Genomic DNA, 23,902 nt, shown 5'->3' with positions numbered 1-23,902 from the left:
CTTGATTAGAGATCCCTAACATGATAACCTCAGGGGTCAATGATACTGCATATCGCAGTATGGATTCTAAGCACTGTTCGATTTTAGCCAACAGTTGAGAAAGACCAGAACAAGTGGCAAACGTGTGTGCTATCTGTAGCCAACAACCCACACCGAGGACAGCGTATCCCCGAAGTCCCCCCCATCGGTGGATACGAAACGGAGTAATATATAGGTTACACCAGGTCTTGAAGCATTGAACCTGCAAATTGGCGGAGATACATGTCGTTTGGCTAAACAAAAGGGAGTCTTCGCACTCACCTTGCCCAGCTTGTAAGCTCGTTTGCCATCTTTCAAAGTGCTTGGCCAAGTCATCGCCCATCCTCTCATTAATAAGTTTATATAAAGAGGAAGTTGTGGATTGGCCACCATTAATCAAATCTGATAGAGGGATTCGGTCCCGATTATTAAGTCTTTTGGCGACAAAATCCCTTATCTGTAAAAAAATATTTATTCTCGATCCCATATCTCTCTTTGATAGTCTCAAAAGTAAGCATTTCAGTATTCAACCTAAAATCCCCAAAGCACTGAATACCTTTCTCAGCCTAGTTTTTAAAATATGCGTCTTGAAAAATTGCCGGAAGTAAAGTATTGTTTAGTAAAAGGGAATATAGATGTAACCGCCCAATCCCAAACTTTTTTCTAACAGCGGTCCAGACCCTGTAAGCACCTAGCAAAACCTTAAATTTGACCCTCTTGAAGTAGGCAAAATCTATATGGCGCATAAGAAGTCCTCTGGCTTCTCTCCCATAAATTAGATGATAGATTGAGATCTCTGAACCTCCCGAATTCCCCCCATTTAGCAACTCCCCCATCTGTTTCAACATGGTTGCCCAGTAATAGATTTGAAAGTTAGGGACGGACCAGCCTCCCCTTCTCTAGATAAAGTCATATATCTGAGAGCCCTTCTTGGGCGCTGTCCAGTCCATAAAAACCATGAAACTAACTGATCTAACTTCTGAGACCAAACGTTATTTATGTCTAAGGGAATTGCTCTAAAACAGTATAGAATTTTGGGCAAGAAAATCATTTTTAAAACGTTACTTCTCCCAATCAGTGTTAAGTGTAAGTTATTCATTCTTCGGGAATCTGATTTAATTTTCTGTAGTAACGGTTTAAGGTTAATATCGACCATATCTTCGGGTTTGGAACTTATTTCTATGCCTAGGTATCTGGCATTTGATACTATCCGCTAGTCAACAAGTGTAACCTTGTCATTAACTACAATTTGTGTTTTACTGTCATTCAAATGATAGCCAGATATCTTGCCAAATTGCGATATTAAAATAGTTATTTCTTCTAATGCCTGACGTGGAGCAGCTGTTATAATGGCTAAATCATCTGCATATCCCAAAATGTTAACATCTCCCCCTCTGGCATAAATAGGTTGAATTATTTGATTCTCCTGAATCTTCCTGATTAGAGGATCAATATAAATGGCAAATAACAAGGGGGAGCACGGACATCCTTGTCTCGTTCCTCGCTTTATGGTAATTTCCACGGACTGTGCACCCATCAGAGCAATTTTCGCAATTGGGTTTCTATACATACTTTGGATTGCTCTTAGGAATCCTTCCCCAATCCCATAATACTTCAAAACAGCCCATGAAAAAGGCCAGGAGACCCTATCGAATGCCTTTTCTGCATCTAAAAGAATTAAGGCCATAGGGTCTCCTGTAACCTTAGTGTAGTCAAACAATGTTATTGTCCTTCGTATTTGATCAATAGTTTCACGACCAGGGACAAAGCCATGTTGTTGGGGAGATACCATTTTTTTAATGACTAACGCCAATCTGATGGCAAAAATCTTGGAATAAATCTTAATATCACTGTTTATTAATGTAATAGGCCGATATCCCCCAGGGTCAGTCGCCACTTTCCCTTTTTTATAAAATAGAACAATCTTTGCATTCCTCCATGACTCTGGGGGAGTGTCTCCACTGAACTATGCGAAACATCTCAAGCATTGTTGATGCCAACTGTGTTCGAAAAATATTTAAAAATTCACCTGGCAGGAAATCGGGCCTGACAGCTTTACCTAATGGCAATGAATCTAACGCCCGGAGTATTTCTCCCAAACTAATCGGGAATATCCCGATCTACAGAAGACAATTGATCCAATTTCTCTTAATTTCCCCCTGTAGCCCACAGTTGTCTCTTATATCTTCCGAATATAGCTTCTGAGAAAATCTCTGAAAAGCAGAAAGAATTTCTCCTGGGTCAGTTACTAAGCCGATATCTGGATCTGAAATGCCTGTAATCCAAGTTTTTCTCTAATTCGCACAGCTAGCATGTGGCCCACCCTTTCATTACTCTCATAAAGCTTGGACCGCCAGGCTAGATATCTACCCGCGGATTTGGCAAATGAAATCTCCGTTATAGCAGATTTCGCGATTGAAATCCCGGTTTGAGCCATTTCAACGTCCTCCCCTCTGATAAAACCTGAGCCAAATGAGTCTCAGCTTTGGCCAATGTTTCATACAATTCCTTGATCTTGTTTCTTTCTTTTCTCTGAGACTCCCAGCCAAACTGCGTGGTCTCACCCCTGATCCCGGCTTTTATTGTATCCCAAACATTTGGATGCCCGTACTTTCCCTGTTCTCATTAAGGAAGCTAATGATCCATATGACCATATGTTCTATATAAGAATTATCACTTAACAATGCCCTATTAAAGGTCCAGCTGCTAACTTGTTTCTGACATTTAATGTTCACTTCCAATACCAAAGGGTTGTGGTCAGACATTACCCTGGGAAACTTTGTAATTTTACTGCCCTGCACCAAACATTGAGTTATAAAAAAATAATCCAACCTTGCGAGTGAACCCTGGATCATTACCCTCTGTCCGTGCCCACATATCTACAAGCCCATGCAGCTCTTTCAGTTGACTAAGAGATCTAAAAACTTTCAGTTTCCGCCCTTGAAATATTGTTTCCGAATGATTTGATATCGCACAGCCCAAATTAATATTAAAATCGCCGCACAGTATGATCGGGGATGGCCAACCCACCAGTTCTAGACCCAGCCAGTTGTACATTTCCAGATCATCTAATACCGGGCCATATACAGAACATAATGTGAACATACTCCTATCAATTGAGCATTGTATAATTACCCACCTCCCATATTTGTCAGAGATGGAGCAAGTAAAGTTTGCCATACCTCGACGTGCAAATATCGCAACACCTTTTGTCTTAACGTTTCTACTGGCTTCTATATGCGTTTCCTGGAGGCAGATAATATCTACCTTCAAGATTCGGATATCTTCCCTTATCCTGCGTCGTTTAGCAGGGTCGTTTAGTCCACAAATATTAACAGAGGCTATCCTAATACACCCCATTGTATGGGGTGAGCAGATCTGGATACAATATAATCGTGAACATCATAAAAAAAACACATCTCAACAGTCCTACACCTATACCCCATAAAGTCCCCTCTAACTCAAATAGGATCCACCTCCCATGCCCCCCACCCCACACCCCACACTAAGGCAAAAAAGGTCCTCAGACCCTTGTGATGACGCCTGCGTTTATGTGCGCCCCATGTCACTCCCCAACCATCTAAAAAAAAAACAGATCAAAAATAAACAAGAAGCCCAACCCTACCCCACTCCAATAAAGCTTCAAGACAGCCCAAGAAATACAGCAATAATTACACATTTTTCATCAGTAGACCACCAAGCTTAATTTTGGCTATCACCCCACTTAAGAAGAGAGAAAAAAGAAAAAGAAGACCCCCTGAAAGTCTCGGACTCAGTCAGCCACCAGTTAACTCCTTTAGGTAATTCTCAGCCTGAATCTCAGAAGTAAATACCCTGACCCGTCCCTGATGTATAACTTTCAACCGGGCAGGGTTCATCAGGTACACTTCACATCCGTGTTTTTGGAAGGAGCAGATCAATTGCCGAAGACGCCACCGTCTCTCCACGGTTGTGTGGCATAAGTCCGGCCGCACAAAAAATGTCTGCTGATTTTTTGGCGTCCGGTCTAGCCTTTTCAAATATCGCCTGCCGCAATAAAAAGTTCCCAAAGAATATTAAAATTGCTCGGGGCTTTGGGTTGGGACCGGGATTACTTTTAGCCATTAAGGGGAATCTATGTACACGCTGGATCTCTGCTTCCCAGTTCCAATGCGATAATTCTGGGAAAGCCGGTTTTAAAAAGCTTTAGCACAAAACTGCGTACATCGCTCCCGTCAGCTTTCTCTTCAATGCCCAGCAGGCGTAAGTTGTTTCTCTGCTGCCTATTTTCGGATTCTTCCGTTTCCACAGGATAGCCATCATTCTAGCATCGTTAGCAGATGTTTTTTGCTCAGTATTTTCCAAACCGGCCTCCAATCCCACTACACGTTCTTCCAGGGCAGTGGTTCTTCCTACAACCTCCATGCAGGCTTAAGTTGTTTTGCGAATAGCGCCCTGGATTTTTTGGGTCGCAAGTTGTGCTCTTTTATGCTCCTGACGAACCTCCACTTGCATTGCCTTAAGAGTTGCGTATATTAAACTGATCGAGGGGACAGGTTCCGTTTTTTTATCCGAAAAACTGAGATTTTCCTCCTGAAGTCCAGGCCCTGGTCCCCCCTCCGCTTCCAGATTGGTGGCAGAATAATCCCACTGAAGATGTTCATTGGTATCAGAATGAGAGCTTTCGTGCCAGGAGCCAGCATGATTTTTCGTTCTAGATTGACTAGTAGCCCTCCTTAGGGTGCCGGCCATCGTAGGGGGGCTGTCACTATCATCCCCCGAAGCGACTATATCCGTATTATCTGGATCACTGGCGTTATTAGGATCAGATTCTTAGGCCAGTGAAAAAAAGTTTTCTCCGTCTGGAGTACCAGGCACCATATCCCCCAGTTCTTGTAGCTCACCGACACCCTCACTGAGAGTAGTAATTACACCTGCCCCCCTCCTGTTCTCCCCTAACAGGTGTTCCTTCTAGACCAGCTATTTGAGTATCTGAGGCCTCTGGGGTGTCATGCACGCTGTCGATCTCTCTAATGCTGAGGGGGTCCGGTGTAACAATCCCCTTCAAGACAGTTACAGTGTTGCAGGCTTTATTAGTAACCGTAGCGGGAACAGAGACACTACCGGAGCCTGTACCTATGTTTTTCCCTTGGTTTGAGATTCTCTCCAGCAATGGATTAAACTGGTTACTCTGTTTCCTGCTTACCGGCTTGCCAGAAAACATACCTGGAACAGTAGGGGTCTTTTTCCTTGCAACTCCCTCTGGAAGATGCCGTTTGATATCGGGAGTCCCATTCCTGCTCCCCACCTTCTCCACATTTTCCTGAGTGGGAGTGAGAACCGCCTCAGGTTCTTTTGAGGCAGGCAGTTTCTTGGGCACCACAGCCCCCTTCGCGCCAGTAGCTCCCTCCTTTAGTGCAGCTCTTCGTGGAGCCATCCTGCTCTGGCTCGCGTTCTCCCCCAGCAGCTTACCTGCCAGTCAAGCCCGTCAAACACCCAGGTACGTTTGGCTGCGTAGTGCGCGGAAACGGAGTTCCGCCGCGCGTTGCCAAAAATTGTTCAGTCCTTCAAAACTAATCATCCGGGACGAAGGGGGGTCTTGCGATTCTATTCACCGCAAATCCCCGGAGCTCAGCAGGGCATTGGCTCCACGTTATACTGCTCAGTGACCGCAGCGGTCGGGAAGTGACACCCGCACAAATCACGCAGCCGCCATCTTGCCCTATGAACTTGATTACCATCGTGGGAACATTGCAGATTTATCACATAAATTTGCTTAAAAAGTCGGAGGGGGTTCTTCCAGTATTGGTGGGGGTACCCGAGAAGTTAACACCTTCTTTGACCAAGGCATAGACCCTAATCTTCCAAAACCCTTAAAATCAAGAATTGACACACAGACTTGAGCCCCCTAAAGAGTTGTTTTCTCTTCTTCCAGGAAGAACGACCTTAATAGAACTTGCCATACAAACTCTTCCTGAAGAAAGAGTTTGTTTACGACCACATCGTATGCCTGAAGCTAGAAGACATACCATCAAACAGGTTCAACAGATGCTACAAATGGGCATCATCGAACCATCAATAAGTAAATGAAACTCCCCCATAGTTTTAGTGCCTAAACCAGATGGGTCTGTTAGGTTCTGTATAGACTTAAGGTAGATCAACAAAATATCAGAATATGACACCTACCGTTTACCCCATATAGATGAAATGATTGAAAGAATGGGCAAGGCAAAATATATTAGCACACTAGGCCTCTGCAAAGGGTACTGGCAAGTCCCCCTCAGATGTCAAGACAAAGAGAAAACAGCTTTATCCAATCCCAACAGGTTATACCAGTTCACCGACTGCCTTTTGGCCTTCATGGGGCCCTGGCTACCTTTCAACGGATGATGAATGTGATACTCAGGAAAGGCACTGGCAGCCTATCAATGACATAATTATATATAGTGACTTGTGGACTCAACATATGGATCATCCTCATGCAGTTATTCAAGCTTTAGACAGCCATGGCCTCAGAATCAACACTGCTAAGAGACTTCCAGCTTCCCAGAAAGTCAAATACATAGCTTTTCTTTTGGCAGAGGGAATTTTCAAACTCCAAACCGACAAGGTTGCACATTTTCCTTTTCCAAGACCAAACAAGACCCCAGGGCCTTTTTGGGTATCCTGGGCTAAAAACCGAAACTGTATTACGGCAACCCACTCCCGAGATAATACAGGCATTTGACTCACTAAAAGACTACCTCACCTGTGCTAACCAGTCCGGATTATTCTCAATCCTTTCTGTTATAAACTGACGCCTCCGACACAAAAAAATCACAAAGGGGAAGAAAAACCAATCATGTATATAAGCCATAAACTCTTTCCATGGGAGAAGACCTATGCGTTCATAGAAAACTAAGAATTGTCCATAAAGCTGGCCATAGAGACCTTGAGGTAGTATTTAGAGGGATGGAAATTCACTCTTTTCACAGATCACGCCCCTCTTGAATGGCAAGCCAGCAATGAAGGAAATATTGAAAGAGTATTGCGATGGTTTTTAGCCATACAACTTTTTTATTTTCATACCCAACACCGGAAAGGAATTGATTAGGTAAATGCAGATTTCTTGTCAAGATATCTACAGGAAATCGAACTTACTAGTAAGACCGCTAGGGAATAGCGATGTGAGGAGAAGGGGTCCAACCCCTTTCACTTGCCTGAAATCCCAAAATCTAGTCCGCCTTCCGACGACTGTAACTCTGATTCCACATATAGGAAAAGAAAAGGGACACTCATTATTCGTCCGATCGTAAAACACCCACTTGTCACATGTTGCAGCAGGAGGACAAGCTCGAGAGAGACAGGAGACTGGAAGAAACAAGGAGGAGAAATAAAGAAAGGACCAGACTGGAAGAAAAGACACAACCACCTCTTGCCTGGAACAGCCAGAGGACGCCGGTGAGATCCTGTCAACTAAACAGACTGATCCTGATATAGAGAAGAAAGCCCGGGAGGATGCCAAGGAAGCTCCAGAGAGGTGAAGCGAGTAATGGTGGAGCCCACCGGAGGAAGCTGAAGTGTGGCCGCAACTCACCTGAGTGTGGTGGAGCAGGTAAGTCATTCTGGGAAGGGTGCGTCCTATCTAGGAGTGGAGGGGAGGGAGGGCACAGTGGCGGATGGGAGCACAGATCAGTTTTTAAGAAACCCCAACCCTTTCCCATATCAAACCTTATAAAACAACGCATTGATTTAATGGAAGATACTACTTTTTGAAAAACGTAGAACAGGTGTGAGGATACACCGAAAGAAGGAGGTTATTTATATTTGAGGATTACTTAATATTCGTCAGGTGAGGAAAAAACCTGAGAGATACAAGAAAGAATTTATAAATCTTACTCACAAGTGATTGAGATTGTCCTTTGGGCCTCTCAAGAATAAAGGAAAATGGGCAGATCTGACTACCTGAGCCACTCCTATTTAACCACTTTGCTGCTAGGCCTCCCCCCCCCCCCGTGCTAAGCCTTTTTTTGGCTATTTGGGGTAGTTTGCGCTTAGGCCCCTGTAACTTCTGGACCACATAAGGTATCCACGCCAAATTTGCGTCCTTTTCTTCCAACATACTGAGGATTCTAAAGGTACCCAGGTTTTGTGGATTCCCTTGGAGGGGACCCAGAAATTAGCCAAAATACAGCAACATTTTGTTTTTTGGGGGAAACATGGGAAAAAGTGCTGCAAATGAAAGCATCTGGGTTTTTCTATGCAAGTGTTATCAAAAAAGGGTTTGTGGGGCTGAAATCACCATTTTCCCAGCTTTTAGGGAATGACAGACTTTTGTTAGAAAACTGTAGGAGAGTAGGGTCTGCTATCCTATGGTCACCCCAAATTTTGCTTTTTGCTTCACTGGTTTTTGACATATTGAGGCTGTGGGCCTGCTAATCAGACCCCCAGCCTGCTGTCACTCTAACTAAATTGACACTATGCACCCTAGGTGCATAACCAATTGGAAGTGGATCACCCTGTGAGCCCCTGTACCAGTGTACACTAGGTACCCAGGGCATTGGTGTATCTAAGGCCTGCCAGGGGCTGAAGCATGTATTATGCCACCCCAGGCTTGGCCTAACAAATTTGACACAACTGGCTGATCACTCAGCTGGGGTAAGTTGGTGTAACCACCTCTTACTTAGGTGTAGTATACCTATACCTAACCTTAAATGGGACACATGTTAACCTATAAGTCACTCCTATGGCAGGCCTTAACAATCCTGAAGGCAGAGTGCTTAGTTCCATGTGAGATGGTGCTCTGGCATGAGCTGAGCCTGTCTCCAGATATCGTCATACCATATACTCTTAAGTGCATTATGAACCTCGCGGTTAAATGCTAACTTTGGTTTGGCTTTATCAAAACATGTCGAGTAAGGTGTCATACGAATTGGAATACTAACCCCTCGCCAATTCTGGCGACGGGGTTAGCATTCCACCCTTCTAGAGGGACACGACATGTACAGTACCTGAAACCCGGGTAAAATCAGACATAGCCTCAGCTCCACAAAATGGATGCTGCCACCACAGACACAAGTCTGCCCTCCTGCTGCTGGGAGTCCTTCCAGCTTGGGAGGTGTGGACAAAGGGTTTCCTGCCAGGGGGGGTGCGTGCACCACCCCAGACAGGATTTTGTGTATTGGTCAGGTAGGGCTTGAAAGAAACCAGATATGCCTGAGGCTCACAAGGAGCCTCGGTGCATATGCCAGTTCAATCCGGTCCTGGGGCACACCAGTCCCGGGCCTGGGGCGAGCTGGACAAAGGATTGGGGGTGTAACCACCCCCCTTCCTGGTCCCACCCTTAGGAAGGGACCTAGCAGGTAGTCCGGCCCCTAGAATCCGCTTAAAGGTAGGAGCTGTGTCCTAAGACTTCAGACATCCTGGAATCAACTTAACTACAAGAAGAAGACGGGAACTTCGACGCTCTGCCGCACAGAGGACTGAAGCCAATCTCCCCTGTGGTCAGGGAGTGACCACCTTGCTAACGCAAGCACCATCCAGCGAATCAATATCTGCTTTGCCGCCGCCTCCCGCCGGAGCCCGAGCCCAGAGACTGACAAGACCTGGACCTCCAGACCTCTCACCGCCCGATCCACAGTCCCTGAAAAGAAGGAACCCGTGGAGGCACCGAGACACGTGGAGCCAGCCATCTTGAAAAGACCACGACAAGCTGCAAGCGCAACAACCGAGGCTCCCTCCAAGTTGTGCTTTGGGATCTGAGAAGCCCAACCCTCGAGCAGCATCTGCACCAAAGGTGAGCCCTCCAGCATCTCCACGATCTGCGTGGGGCCCTTCTGCATTTCGCCACTCGACGCGCCTAACCGGTTGCTGGCCCGCTGGCTAGTGGCCATCTTGGCGACGAACTTCAAGAACTACACCACTGGTCTGGTTGCTCCAGACTGGCCCTTGCTCCTCTTCAAAGGAGCAGTCCCTCTGACCTTGCTGGTCAGAACCATCAGCTTATTTCGTTTTCCACAACAATTGCATTTGCCAAGGCTTGTTTGCTTCGATCAAGTCGCCGACACCGCCAACAGCGAGAGCCTGCATGGGACAGCTTGTGAACCGACTCTTGGACGTCGTCGACCTTCAGGGACCACGTGGCTGCAGAGACAAGCTACACCTTCCTTCCTGTTTGCACCCGACATCGCCTGGTACCCACCTGGTGCCACGCTGGTCACTGGCTAGTGACTGTGAACACTGTCCCCTCTGCTTACAGGTCTTCTACAACTCCGATCCACTCTTGGATCCACCGCATCTCTTCCGGACCGATCGCCTGCAGCATCTTTGTCTTCAGGCTCCATTGAACAGATAGCAGAAACCCGACGCACTTCGAGACCTATGCACCCGCTTCCTGTGGGTGAGGTAAAGCTGGCACTCCGGTGCCCAAGTGTAGAGTATCATCTCTAGTGTCTGTGTTTCCAATCTTGAGTTCATAGTCCATCCGGAAGATCCTTTTTGCAGTAACTTTGTAACTTTTACGCACCCATTGAAAACCTATGGGAGCTCGCGTGTGACTATCTGCTCTGCACACGCAACCCGTGGACCTCCTGGTCACTAACTAAAGTTAGCTCCTTGTAGGCCCAGCGATTCTAGAGGCCCTAGGCCTTTTCCCTTTTCTGTTCGTGGTACTTATACCACTATTTTAGTATATGGTTTGAGTGGCCACCAGGGCCTATCCATATAAAGTGCAACTCCTGTGTATTCTAACGTAATCTTGTTTAACGATTTGTGCTCCTGTGCTCATAAAGAGTCTAGGGGATACTTTGAGAAATAAATACATATATATTTTCAATATATATCTGTGTGGTGTCCTTTCATTGGTATAAAAGGGGGTTACATTTGGTAAAACAGCCTGCTTAACACGCTTCACGAGTTTAGCCTCAAAGACTGCTTAGCCTATGCTACCACTAGGGCAGCTAGTCCGAAAAGGATGACTTACAACCACACCATAAGGGTTGCTTGGCATGGTACAAGGTGGTCACTTTAACTAGTGAACATCATATACCAGGCCAACTTCTCACAAAACCAAAATATTTTACACAGTTTTGGCATTTTTCTGGGACATAGCCTATTTTTGCTATTTTTTGTGCTTTCAACCTCCTTCCAGTTATTAGTAGAAATTGGTATGAAAGCAATAATGGATCCTGGAAAGCTATACATTTAAAAAACGTAGACAAAATTCTGAATTCAGCAAGGGGTCATTTGGGTAGATCCTTCAAGGTTTCTTTATAGAAACTAACAGTTAAATATAGGAAAAATTGAAAATTATTTGAAATAAACAGCCTTTTGTGTCAACGTTTTCACTTGTAACTTCTTCTAATTATGACAGCTCTTTGAAAGCAATATACCGTTACATCCGCTGGACCTTACTGGTTGTGGGGATATATAGGACTTGTAGGTTCACCAAGAACCTGATGAACCCAGAGCCAAAGACTGAGCAGTGACTTGCAATGTTTTTTTTTATGTACCGGGTATATAGCATTTATTCTGGGAAAATGTATACATGGAAAGATCGGTTTGAAAGACACCTATGTATTCCTGAAATAGGAACAAAATATAGAGTTTAGAAACAGTAGATATTTGCACATTTCCGAAATTGGGAATACTCATACTAGCATGAGAATTATCGAGCATTTTTCAAAATGACTTCTTTCTTACACATTGTCTTTCATTTGGAAGGCAGAAATGCATCGAAAGTCAATAGGTAATAACAGTTGGTTTACAAATTGAATTTACCCTAAGTCTCACGATAAAAATGTAACCTCACTTGTGTGGCTAGGCATAGTGCCCACGACAGGAAACGGCTCAAAACGCAACGTGAACACACCACTTTTTCAGAATGAAAAATTACCCTTGTTTTGCAAAGTGCCTAGCTGTACTTTTTGAACCCTAGCTCTGCCGGCACCTAGGAAAACTTAGCAAACCTATACATTTTTGAAAGGTAGACACCCACGGGAATCCAGGATGGGGTGATTTGACCGGCTCTCACCCGGTTCTGTTACCCAGAATCCCTTGCAAACTTAAAAAATTGTCCCAAAAAACACATTTTCCTTACATTTCTGTGGTGAAAAGTTCTGGAATCTGTGTGGATCTACAAATTTCCACCCACCCCGCGTTCCCCAAAGTCTTCCGAGAAAAATGGTACTTCACTTGTGTGGAAAACGCAACGTGGACACACCACAATTTCACAGTGAAAAATGACCCTTTTTTGGCAAAGTGCCTAGCTGTAGTTTTTTAACCCTAGCTCTGCCCGCACCTAGGGGAAATCTAGCAAACCTATACATTTTTGAAAACTAGACACCCAGGGGAATCCAGGGTGGGTTGACTTGACTGGCTCTCACCATTTTCTGTTACCCAGAATCTCTTGCAAACCTAAAAAATGTTCAAAATAAACACATTTTCCCCACATTTCTATGCTGGAAAGTTCTGGAATCCGCATGGATCCACAAATTTCCACCCACCCAGCTTTTCCCAAAGTCTTCCGAGAAAAATGATACCTCACTTGTGTGGATAGGCCTAGTGCTCGCGACAGGAAACGGTGCAAAACGCAACGTGGACACACCACAATTTCACAGTGAAAAATGACCCTTTTTTGGCAAAGGGCCTAGCTGTAGTTTTTAACTCTAGCTCTGCCGGCACCTAGGGAAACCTAGCAAACCTATACATTTCTGAAAACTAGACACCCAGGGGAATTCAGGATGGGGAGACTTGACTGGCTCTCACCAGGTTCTGTTACCCAGAATCCCTTGCAAACCTAACAAATTGTCAAAAACAACATATTTCCCTCACATATCTGTGGTGAAAAGTTCTGGAATCTGCGTGGATCCACACATTTTCAACCCACCCCACGTTCCCCAAAGTCTTCCGAGAAAAATGGTACCTTAATTGTGTGGGTAGGCCTAGTGCCCGCGACAGGAAACAGCGCAAAACGCAACGTGGACACACCACAATTTCACGGCGAAAAATTACCCTTTTTTGGCAAAGTGCCTAGCTGTCGTTTTTGAACCCTAGCTCTGCCAGCACCTAGGGAAACCTAGCAAACCTATACATGTTTGAAAACTAGACACCCATGGGAATCTAGGACGGGGTGACTCGACTGGCTCTCACCAGGTTCTGTTACTCAGAATCCCTTGCAAACCTAAAAAATTGTCCCAAAAAACAAATTTTCCTCATATTTATGTGGTGGAAAGTTCTGGAATCTGCGTGGATCCACAAATATCCACCCACCCCGCGTTGCCCAAAGTCTTACAAGAAAAATAGTACCTCACTTGTGTGGGTAGGCCTAGTGCCCGCGACAGGAAATGGCGCAAAACGCAATGTGGACACACCACAGTTTCACAGTGAAAAATGACCCTTTTTTGGCAAAGTGCCTAGCTGTAGTTTTTTAACCCTAGCTCTGCCGGCACCTAGGGAAACCTAGCAAACCTATACATTTTTGAAAACTAGACACCCAGGGGAATCCAGGATGGGGTGACTTGACTGGCCCTCACCAGGTTCTGTTACCCAGAATCCCTTGCAAACCAAAAAAACTGTCCAAAAAACACATTTTCCTCACATTTCTGTGGTGGAAAGTTCTGGAATCTGCGTGGATCCACAAATATCTACCCACCCCGCGTTCCCCAAAATCTTCTGAGAAAAATGGTACCTCACTTGCGTGGGTGGGTCAAGGACCCGTGACAGGCAAGGGCCCAAAACCAATTGAGGCGACATGAAAATCACAAACCAACCTGGTTTTGCAAGGGGGGTTCCATGAATTTTTGGGCCGGGGCTCGGCGGCCATCTAGGGAAACCTACCAAACCCACACATTTCTGGAAACTAGACACCCGGGTGAGTCTAACGAGGTATGGCTTGCGTGGGTCCTCCAACATTCTCCTACCCAGAAACCCCTGCAAACCTCAAATTTTGCATTTTGCTCGGGACACTAAGGAGAAAGCTGTGGTGTAGGATATTTGTGCCGGCACGGTGATTCCACACAAAAATATGTGGAAAATGTGTTTGTTTCAGCTAAATTTGAGGTTTGCATGGCATTCTGGGTAGGAAAACGATGGGGGATCCATGCAAGCCATACCTCATAGGACTCCCCCGGGTGTCTAGTTTTCAGAAATGTTTGGGTTTGGTACTTTCCCTAGATGGCTGCCGAGCCCCGGTCGAAAAACTCATGACACCCCTTGCAAAACCAGGTTAGTTTGTGATAGGTAATTTTGATGTCGCCTCAATAGGTTTTGGGCCCTTGCCTGTCGCGGGTCCTTGACCCACCCACGCAAGTGAGGTACCATTTTTATCGGGAGACCTGGGGGAACACTGAGTGGGAGGAAATTTGTTGATCCACGCAGATTCCAGAACTTTCCCACACAGAAATTTGAGAAAAAGTGATTTTTTCTGTGAAATTTCAGGTTTGCATGGGATTCTGGGTAGGAGAATGTTGGGGGACCCATGCAAGCCATTCCTCGCTGGACTCCTCAGTGTGTCTAGTTTCTAGAAATTTGTGGGTTTGGTAGGTTTCCCTAGATGGCCGCGGCGAGCCCCGGGCCAACAACTCATGGAACCCCCCTTGCAAAACCAGGTTGGTTTGTGATAGGTAATTTTGATGTTGCATCAATAGGTGTTGGGCCCTTCCCTGCCACGGGTACTTGGCCCACCCATACAAGTGAGGTACCATTTCTATTGGGATACTTAGAGGAATGCTGGGGGGTTGGAAATTTGTTGTTACTTTCTACAGCGTGAAAATTTGAGCACAATAATGCAAGGAAAATGTCACGGTTAACATTTTGAGGTTTGCAGGACATTGTGGGTAAGATAACTTGTTGGGATCCACAAGAGAGACATCACCATGTACTCCCATGGGTGTTTAGTTTACGACAAAATCTACAGTTGGTAGGTTATTCTTAGATGAAATGTACACCTTGGCAGAGAGACAAAAAAAGACAAAGATTACTGCACAGCCATCTATTCCTCAAGCACACACACATACTGGTTGGATTTGGCACGAGGGCGAGTGATGGTTCAGTATATAAAATTTTATTAACTAGAGATATCACAAAAATTAAATGCACTGTCAATAATTGAAAGGACAAAAAACTGAACCAGTTACTCGCAGCTCGTGAGCTGTAAAGCCAGGTCAAGGCACCAACCGCTTTACAGGCCATTCACACACCAGACCATTCACACCACCAGTCACAAAACCAACAGATTACAACATTCACAAAAAGGGACAAGGTACACCCTGCTTGACAAAAACAGAAAAGAAAATTTTTTCTACACAACCACCTATTCCTCAAGCACACATACATACTGGTTGGATTTGGCACGAGGGTGAGTGATGGTTCAGTATATATAGTTGTATTAAACAGAGATTTCACAAAAATGAAATGCATTGTTAATAATTGAAAGGACAAGAAACTGAACCATTGACTCACAGCTCGTGAGCTGTAAAGCCGCGACAAGGCACCAACCTCTTTACAGGCCATTCATACACCTTTCATACGTGTGACACATACAAAACCATTCACACTGCCAGCCGCGGGCCCAGTACATTACAACACTCACACCAGCAGACAGCGCCATTCAGGAGCCCATCACTTACACATGCCCACATTCCTGACACAGCAACCGCACCAGCTCACAGATTGCTTGGAGTGGTGTTTGGCTAGCAGTGTGTGTAGTGACCAGCAGCTAGTCACTACTCACACACCGCCAGCCAAGAACCAGTCCATGTACACCACCAGCCAAGCACCAGTCCACACACACCACCAGCCAAGCGCCAGTCCAAACACACCGCCAGCCAAGCGCCATTCCAAACACACTGCCAGCCAAGTGCCAGTCCACGCACGCCTCCAGCCAAGCGCCAAGCCAAACACACTGCCAGCCAAGCACCAGTCCACACACACTGCCAGCCAAGAACCAGTCCAAGCACACCACCAGCCAAGCGCCAGTCCATGCACACAGCCAGTCAAGCGCCAGTCTACGCACACCGCTAGCCAAGCGCCAGTCCACGCGCACCACCAGCCAATCGGCAGTCCAAACACACCGCCAACCAAGCACCAGTCCAAACACACCGCCAGCCAAGCGCCAGTCCATGCACACTGCCAGCCAAGCGCCAATCCAAACACACCGCCAGCCAAGCGCCAGTCCATGCACACCGCCAAACAAGCGCCACTACACGCACACCGCGATCACATATAGGTAGGCTTTCCTGTTTTCAGTTTATATTATTGGGAAATTCTGGTGGTGTTTTTTCAGTGTTTTCCAGTGATTTCAATACCTCAAAAAAACAGTGCTTTTCAGTGGTTACTCCTTTTCGCGCCACCAAAAACAACAAAAACAGTGTTTTACCGGTTTTTATGGAACGCTTTGCTTTTATTATTGCTTTTGCCATTTTTCTTCAGAAAATGTATACTGCTCTACATTTCAGAAGCTTAATACATTCATGAAATACTTTCCATTGTCCTTTGATTCTGCAGCTCAGATTTAACAAGCATTTGCAATGCAATAGGTCTCGCATTTATGTGAGTTTAAGCTATTCGCATTGTAAATGACAAAGCCTATTGCATTACAAATGCTTGTTTTTAATGAAAGCGTGAATTGGTCACTCAGCAATTTGGAAGTTACTGTCTGTGCCCTTCCCCAGCTCAGATTGTGTTGCATTGCATTGTATCATCGATATAGTGCCCACACACATGTTGTGTGTGCGAAGCGCTGTTTGGCACTTCATTTGGTGTCTTTCAAAGGAATGGCTGACTGCGCATATATTGCATTTTCTGCGTTGATTTACAGATAAGACCTCCGTTATGGAATGGAACACTGATGTGCTCTGCTGTGAATTACTGTACTGTTCCCTGGAAGCTGGAAAGCTCCCTGCACCTTCTGAGTACAGTGATAAATAGTGTCAGTGGGCCCCCAAATGTAAGTCAACACGTCGTGTTCCATCTTTGCTGAAGGTCCCCGTCTTTATGTGCCCCACAGGTTCCACTGTGCATGCTAAACTAGTACACGCATGCCAGGATAAACTAAATGCTTCTGCAGATTGAGGTTGGACTGGATTACTTTTACAACTACTGTCCATCCTAATTTACGGATTTCCAGCTGGGAAATGTGCGTTTCCTGAAGAAACGCTACATGTGCGATGTGACGCTTCAAGTATGCATATATCGCATATCTGTGCCCTGGCGTATGGATGCCCCTGACAATCCAGGTTGTTACGTTAGTGTGAGGCATGCGGTGTGTTGTGAAGGCGGTGTGGCATGGGGACTATGTGTCACGTGAGGCATGAGATGATAACGCATCGTATGCTGTGTAGGTGCAAAACAAGAAATAGAAAACTGCGGGAGCGTGCAAACTTTAGCGAGAGGAGTGAGCACTATAGTTGTGGTGAGTGCCAGATGCATCTGTGGTACCAGCGAGTGCGTGGGTGACGTAACTCGAACGGGGATTGCGGGAGCAAGCTTCTGACGGCTCCACTTGGAGAGAGCGGAGCAACAACATGCGTCTGTCCAAACGAACAACAATGCCCTACGGCAGGTCGCGTTCGCCGTGTTGGACTTTCTAGGCGGTGAGGCAGGTTAGATCCTGCAATGAATGTAATAGGTGAGTTCGGGCCCGCTGTGCGCGTGTGAAGGTTTGCGCCACATAGCAGTGTGGTGTAGGTTGGGCACTCGCTTTTCTGCACCAGTCTGGCTGCAGACCATGCTCTAAGCAGCACATTAGAACAGCGCAAGCGCGGACTGCGTGGAGGGCCACGTACTTTACAAAAAAGAAAAATGAGAGAAAAGACCAGGAATTGCAGTGTACTTATACTTGCATAGTCACAGTTTACGCTGTACCGCCACATTAGATCGTCCATGGTTTGAAGTGTTACAACTGGGAGTGACTGTATGTCTTCGGGGTGCGGCCACACAGTTTGCGAGTTGTCATCACTCCGCAAAAGTTCAGAAGAGGCCTCTGCATCTCCATTGTTTCACCATTCCCCATGACTGTCAAAGCATCTCGCCGTTCCTGCAGCAGTGGCTCGCGGTTGGGGAACCGATCACTTCTGTGTCTTTTTGTGGTTTAGGCTTTATAATATTCGGCCGGATAATCGTCCGGTCCGGGTGCCTTGCCCGTGGCGAGTGAACAGATGGAAGCACTACTTCAAATAATGTGAGCGGCTCGGCTCGTTGTTCATCTGTGAAGCAGAGCAGGTTCAGGGGCGCAAGACATTACTCCATGTCTGCAGGCGTTGCATGGTGTGCTGACCGGTACACCTTGGCTCCATCAAGTGGCCAAAACGCGCAACAACAATGAAAATCAGTGACAATCGGTTTAAACCGGGTCCGCTGATTTTCGTCCGGTAGGGTACTCTCGGGCATATTCGGTTTAAACCGAATTCCGGACAGCCTACATATAGGATTTTTTTATACAAATAAAACACAAACAAATTGCAAATAGATACAAATCTACTAACACAAAATCTGAAACTAAATACACTACACAAATGCCAACCTTGAAACTGAACAAAAAATATTAAACAATAGAGGCCAGGCAGTTCACTTTACAACTCATGGATACTCTCAAAAATTATTTTGCATATGGTACATTCTAAAACAAGCAGGCACACACAGCCCAGGGTTAGAAGGACACACGGGGCAGTACAAATGAGTCTCCTTCCACGTACCTCTTCGCCAAATGACTCTCCTACTGGGAAAGTCTTTTAAGAGTGTGAGAGGAATATGATCAGGAAAGTGGTGATCTTTCAATCTAGCCACATCCTCCACCACTCCAACTCTAGGAACACTTGTCTGTTCCACTAAAACAAGGCTGCCTATTACAGACTCCTGAAACTTAGCAAAAGTCATCTTTGACTCAGGACAAGAATCCTTGAATACAACAAAACCATTAAAGGTTGCCAAGTGGAAAAGATGGATAGCCAACTTCTTATACCAAATGTAAGCCTTACGAAGAGCAGCGTAAGGTTCCAACCTCTGATCTACTCTGTCAACACCACCCATGTGCCTATTATAGTCTAAAATGCACACAAGTTTGCGAGCTTCAGCAACCTGACCCCAAACAGTCACAGGTGAAGTTCTTTCATCATGGATGGTAGTCAGTATGTAGACATCTCTCCTGTCTGAAAACTTCACAGCTAGAAGTTCCTCGCAACGCAAAGCACTTCACTGTCCCCACACAAGCTTTTGACAAACTAGTTCTATAGGGAAACCTTTGCGGTTAGAGCGGATTGTGCCACAAGCAACAGTGTCCACATTGGCCAATTCCCTGAACAACCGTACACCAGTGTAGAAGTTATCTACATATAAATGGTGACCTTTGTTAAAAAGTCCTCTACCAAGTTCCCACACAATTTTCTCAGTCACTCCAAAAGTGGACGGACAACCAGGGGGGGTTAATCCTGGATTCCTTATCGGTGTACACCCTGAAATTAGAAACATATCCAGTCCTACTGTCACACAGCATATACAGCTTAATTCCATAGCGTACCCTCTTACTAGGAATGTATTGCCTAAAAACCAAGTGGCCCATGAACAAGACCAAAGACTCATCCACTGCTATTTCTTTCCCTGGAGCATAGATCTCAGAAAATCGATCTACAAAGTGATCAATGACAGGCCGAATCTTAAAAAGACGGTCACAATCAGGGTGATCTCGTGGCAATGCTAAACCATTATCGACAAAATGCAGCATCAGAAGTAAATACCGATCTCGACTCATGACTGCTGGAAATATAGCCGTTGCCATCAAGGGACTAGTAGACCAATATGAAAACATTGATGGCTTCCCTAGCAAGCCCATCAAAAAAGTTAAACCCAAGAACTTCTTCATCTCTTCCAGATTTGTGGGAGTCCACCGGGTAGCTCTAGAATGGGGCTTAAGGCTGACACTGTTGTCCTTCAAAAACTGTTCGGCATATAAATTAGTCTGCTCAACAATCTCTGCCAAAAACACATCGTCCATAAACAAATGAAAAAAATGTATCGGCAAAATGTTTTCTGTATTCACTCTACACCCTGGAACACCAGTAATGTCTGGCAATGCCGGCTGCACCATGCCTTGGGCAACCCAGAGGTCATCACGTTCAACTGTAAGCCTAGATGCCTCTTGCCGCACTATACCAATGGGAAGCCTTGCAGCCCCAGGCTGCAGCCCAGATGCACATAAATGTCCTCCTTTAACACAGGCACTTCATCCGCACTAAGAGTAGCTTCATCCGCACTGAGAGTAGCTTCATCATCGGATGATTCCATGTGGAGAGAAAACTCACTGCCCGAATCTTGCCTTCCACCTCTGCCTCAGAATCAAAGTCAGTCTCTGAACCATGGTCAGAGGAAGACTCAAAAAGCATACCAACAACCTGCTGAGCAGTAATCCTGCGGCTAGCCATTATCCTCACTAAGAAAGGAGACTGCACAAACAAGTGAACAACAACCAACACTGTGCAAAATCAGTAAGTAAAAAAAAGTGTGCCTTTATCACAAAGATCTATATACTCAAAACCTATATGATTCACTTGCAAGAGACAGCTACACTCACTAACACCTACTTTGCAGAGATACAGCAAAAACGATATCCCACTAGAAGGTAAAAAACAAAACCATTTACTCACAAGACAACAAAATACTCATCAAGCACAAAAGTAAAAAGTTTTTGACACTCAAAAAACAGAAGCCAAACATACTGCTATTATTACACCATTTGCAAAAAAACACATTCATGTAAGAGAAATGAAAAGCATTTACATTGTACAAAAAAAGTCTCTTACCAAACTCATGCAACTACACAAACAGCAGAACCACCAGTAACAAAACCGCAACCTGGAACAGTCTAAAGAGCAAAAGCCTTGAACTAGAACAAAAAGGGAGAAATAAAGCATTACAATTGCAATTCACAAGAAATAAAACAATTAACATTATAACACGCTATGTCACGACCCAAATGGGTGCAGAAAGGCCAAATAAACGGGTCGTTCTGCCCCCGGGGGGGCAGAATACACAAAAAATATATATGTCCCCTGGAAGCGACCCTTGCCCAAGGGGTCACTTCCAATTTATTTATTTTTAAATCCCTGGCTCTGGTGGGCTTTTCTGCCACCCCCCGGCCAGATACACCCAAAAATGCAGGCTATCCGTCACCAGGGGGGGCGCAGAAAAGTCTTCAGAATTATTTAGGCCCATAAGGAAGCAACCCTTGCCCTAGGGGTCGCTGCCATTTAAAATTTAAAACACTCCCTGGTGTCTAGTGGGTGTCCCTGGGGGCAGAAAGGCAAAATAAACAAAATTATGGCCCCTGGAAGCGACCCTTGACCAAGGGGTCGCTTCCAATGTAATAAAAAAAAATCCCTGGCTCTAGTGGGCTTTCCTCCCCCCCCCCCCGACCCCCCCCCCCTCCCCCGGGGCCAGAAACGGTCCCTAGGGGGCGCAGAAAAGTCTTTAAAAAAAAGTCCCCCATAGGAAGCGACCCTTGCCCAAGGGATCGCTTCCATTTAAAAATTAAGAAACTCCCTGGTGTCTAGTGGGGTTTTCTGCCGCAGAAAGGCCATATAAAAAAAACGATCTGCCCCCAGGGGGGGGCAGAATATACGTTATAAATAAATTTGCCCCCTGGAAGTGACCCTTGCCCAAGGGGTCGCTTCCAATTTAATTAAAAAACATTTCCCTGGTTCTAGTGGGCTTTTCTGCCCCCCCTCCCCCCGGGGCCAGAAACGGCCCAGAAATCGGCCGATCTGTCCCCAGGGGGGGCAGCAAAGTCTTAAATTAAATTTCCCCCATAGGAAGCGACCCTTGCCCAAGGGCTCGCTTCCTTTTTGCCAAAAAGACATCCCTGGTGTCTAGTGGGGGCATTCCTGCAGCACGATCACGACGCTGTGCGCGATTGTGCTGCAGGAATGCCCTGCATTGATTCAGGGGAGAGGAAATACTCTTTCCTCTCTCCCGATGCCTCCATGTGTGAGGATCTGCCCCCCCCACCCCACCGGAGCACCAAAACTTACCTCCTCCTCGCCTTGACGCCTGGAAACTAATGGTTTCCAGGTGTCCATCGCTTCCTGATGATGTTGGCGCGCTCTGTGCGCGCTGATGTCATGGGATTGCGTGGGGGTGGCGGGGTGACAGCTGAAGCTCTTCCGCTGCCATCCCCCTATGTGGCAACATGTTGGGCTTCCCATGGGGGGAGCGCCAGTGCTCCCCCCATGGATGGGTGCCATGACGGAGCGGTTCCGTCATGAGCACAGCCCAACCGATGCTCATGACGGAACTGCTCCATCATGAGCATCAAAGGGGTTAAAACAGGTTTTGCTTGTCTATCCTTTTTTTCCTTTTCAGATTTTCATCCTCCAAGACCCTACCACAATTTTCACAGGTGGTGTGGTAAAGGGTAGATAAAAACCCCTATAAAGGGAAAGAAAATATACTTACCGCTCCTTTTTGTTTCCTTCACTGAACCTCTGAAGGTGTCAGTGGAGAGACAACAACTCTAGAAGAGAAGGATGGAAAGAAGAAAGAGAGACCTTAACAGACTGATATTGGATTTCTCTTTACCAAAGATTCAGTAAACTTCCATCATTAAGAAATACATTCAGCCTCTGCATCTGTTTATCCGGCCTGCCCTCCCACTGCTGTCCAGTCTGTGGAGTGCACGTTGTCTAAAATAAATAAATACATTAATAAATAAATGCAATTTGTAAGAAAACGGTTATCCATGGTTTTGTCATGATTAGTGCAAGCTGATGATAGAGTTAGGATAAAAAGGGCTGATGCTGGCAAGAAGTTGTTATGATTTGTGAATATTAGAAGGCTGCAAGGAATGACTGGTTATCATGCAGATGGATTTCATTGTGTCTTTCATTGTGTCCCTTCCTGTACATAAACAAAGCTTTAAAAAATGCAATTTTGGAACTTTCACGTGTGCTGCATGAAGCAGCACACATGAAAATTGCAAAATGACATTTTAGGATTGTTTATGTGCAGGAAGGGACACCTTCCTACGAATATAGTACTTAACAACGTGGATTTTACAATCACAACGCGGTTGTTACAACGACCACGTTGTTACAACGCAGTGCAATTACAACGCAAGTCATTACAACGACTTGCTCTAGATGGCGCGCTGGACTTAGGAATAGTATGATTTACTATTCCAACTCCAGTGTGTGCAACAGTAGGGAAGGTGTTGGAATAGTAAATCATACTATTTCTTAGTCTAGAGCGCCATCTAGCGCAAGTCGTTGTTACGACTTGCGTAGTAATGGTACTGCCTTGTAACAACGTGGTCGTTGTAACAACCCCGTTGTGATTGTATCGCGGTGTAAAATCTGCATTGTTAAGGTTATTTTCCCCTTCCTACACATTACCAATCCTCCCCTGCACACAGACACCCTTGCACTCTGGTGCAAGGGTGCCTGCGTTGGCGCTAAGTTGTTAAACTTAGCACCATCGCAGGGGGAAACGCAAGGCTGCACCACATTCTTGTAAATATGGTGCAGCCTTGCGTTTCCGAAGTGGCGAAGCGTGTCGCTAAGCCCAGGAGGCTAACGACTTAGTTTATTGCTTATGCGTCTGGCTCGATCAGGTAATAAGGGAAAATAGGGATGGTTTGATCATTCATGTACTCAGGCATCCAGATTGTTAGGGGATGCCCTTCACTGTTCTCCCAGGGACAATACACTTATTAAACATTTATGTAAGAACTATAAGCAGGCACTTATAGTAAGAAAGAGGGTATTACAGGAGGAGGCTTGATCAAACTTGCCCAGTGCAGTCGAGACAAAACATACTGTTATCGAATGTAGTGAACGCTCCTTTCCTAAAGGAGGACTCATTACCAGAGCTAACCTCTTCCGTTCCTTGCGTAGCATTGGTTAATCAATTTTCAGTCATTTTTGATTCCCAGTTGGAGGAT

The sequence above is a fragment of the Triturus cristatus genome, chromosome 8 (genome assembly GCF_964204655.1).
Source record: "Triturus cristatus chromosome 8, aTriCri1.1, whole genome shotgun sequence".
Classification (NCBI taxonomy): domain Eukaryota; kingdom Metazoa; phylum Chordata; class Amphibia; order Caudata; family Salamandridae; genus Triturus; species Triturus cristatus.
This window is presented reverse-complemented; position numbering follows the sequence as displayed.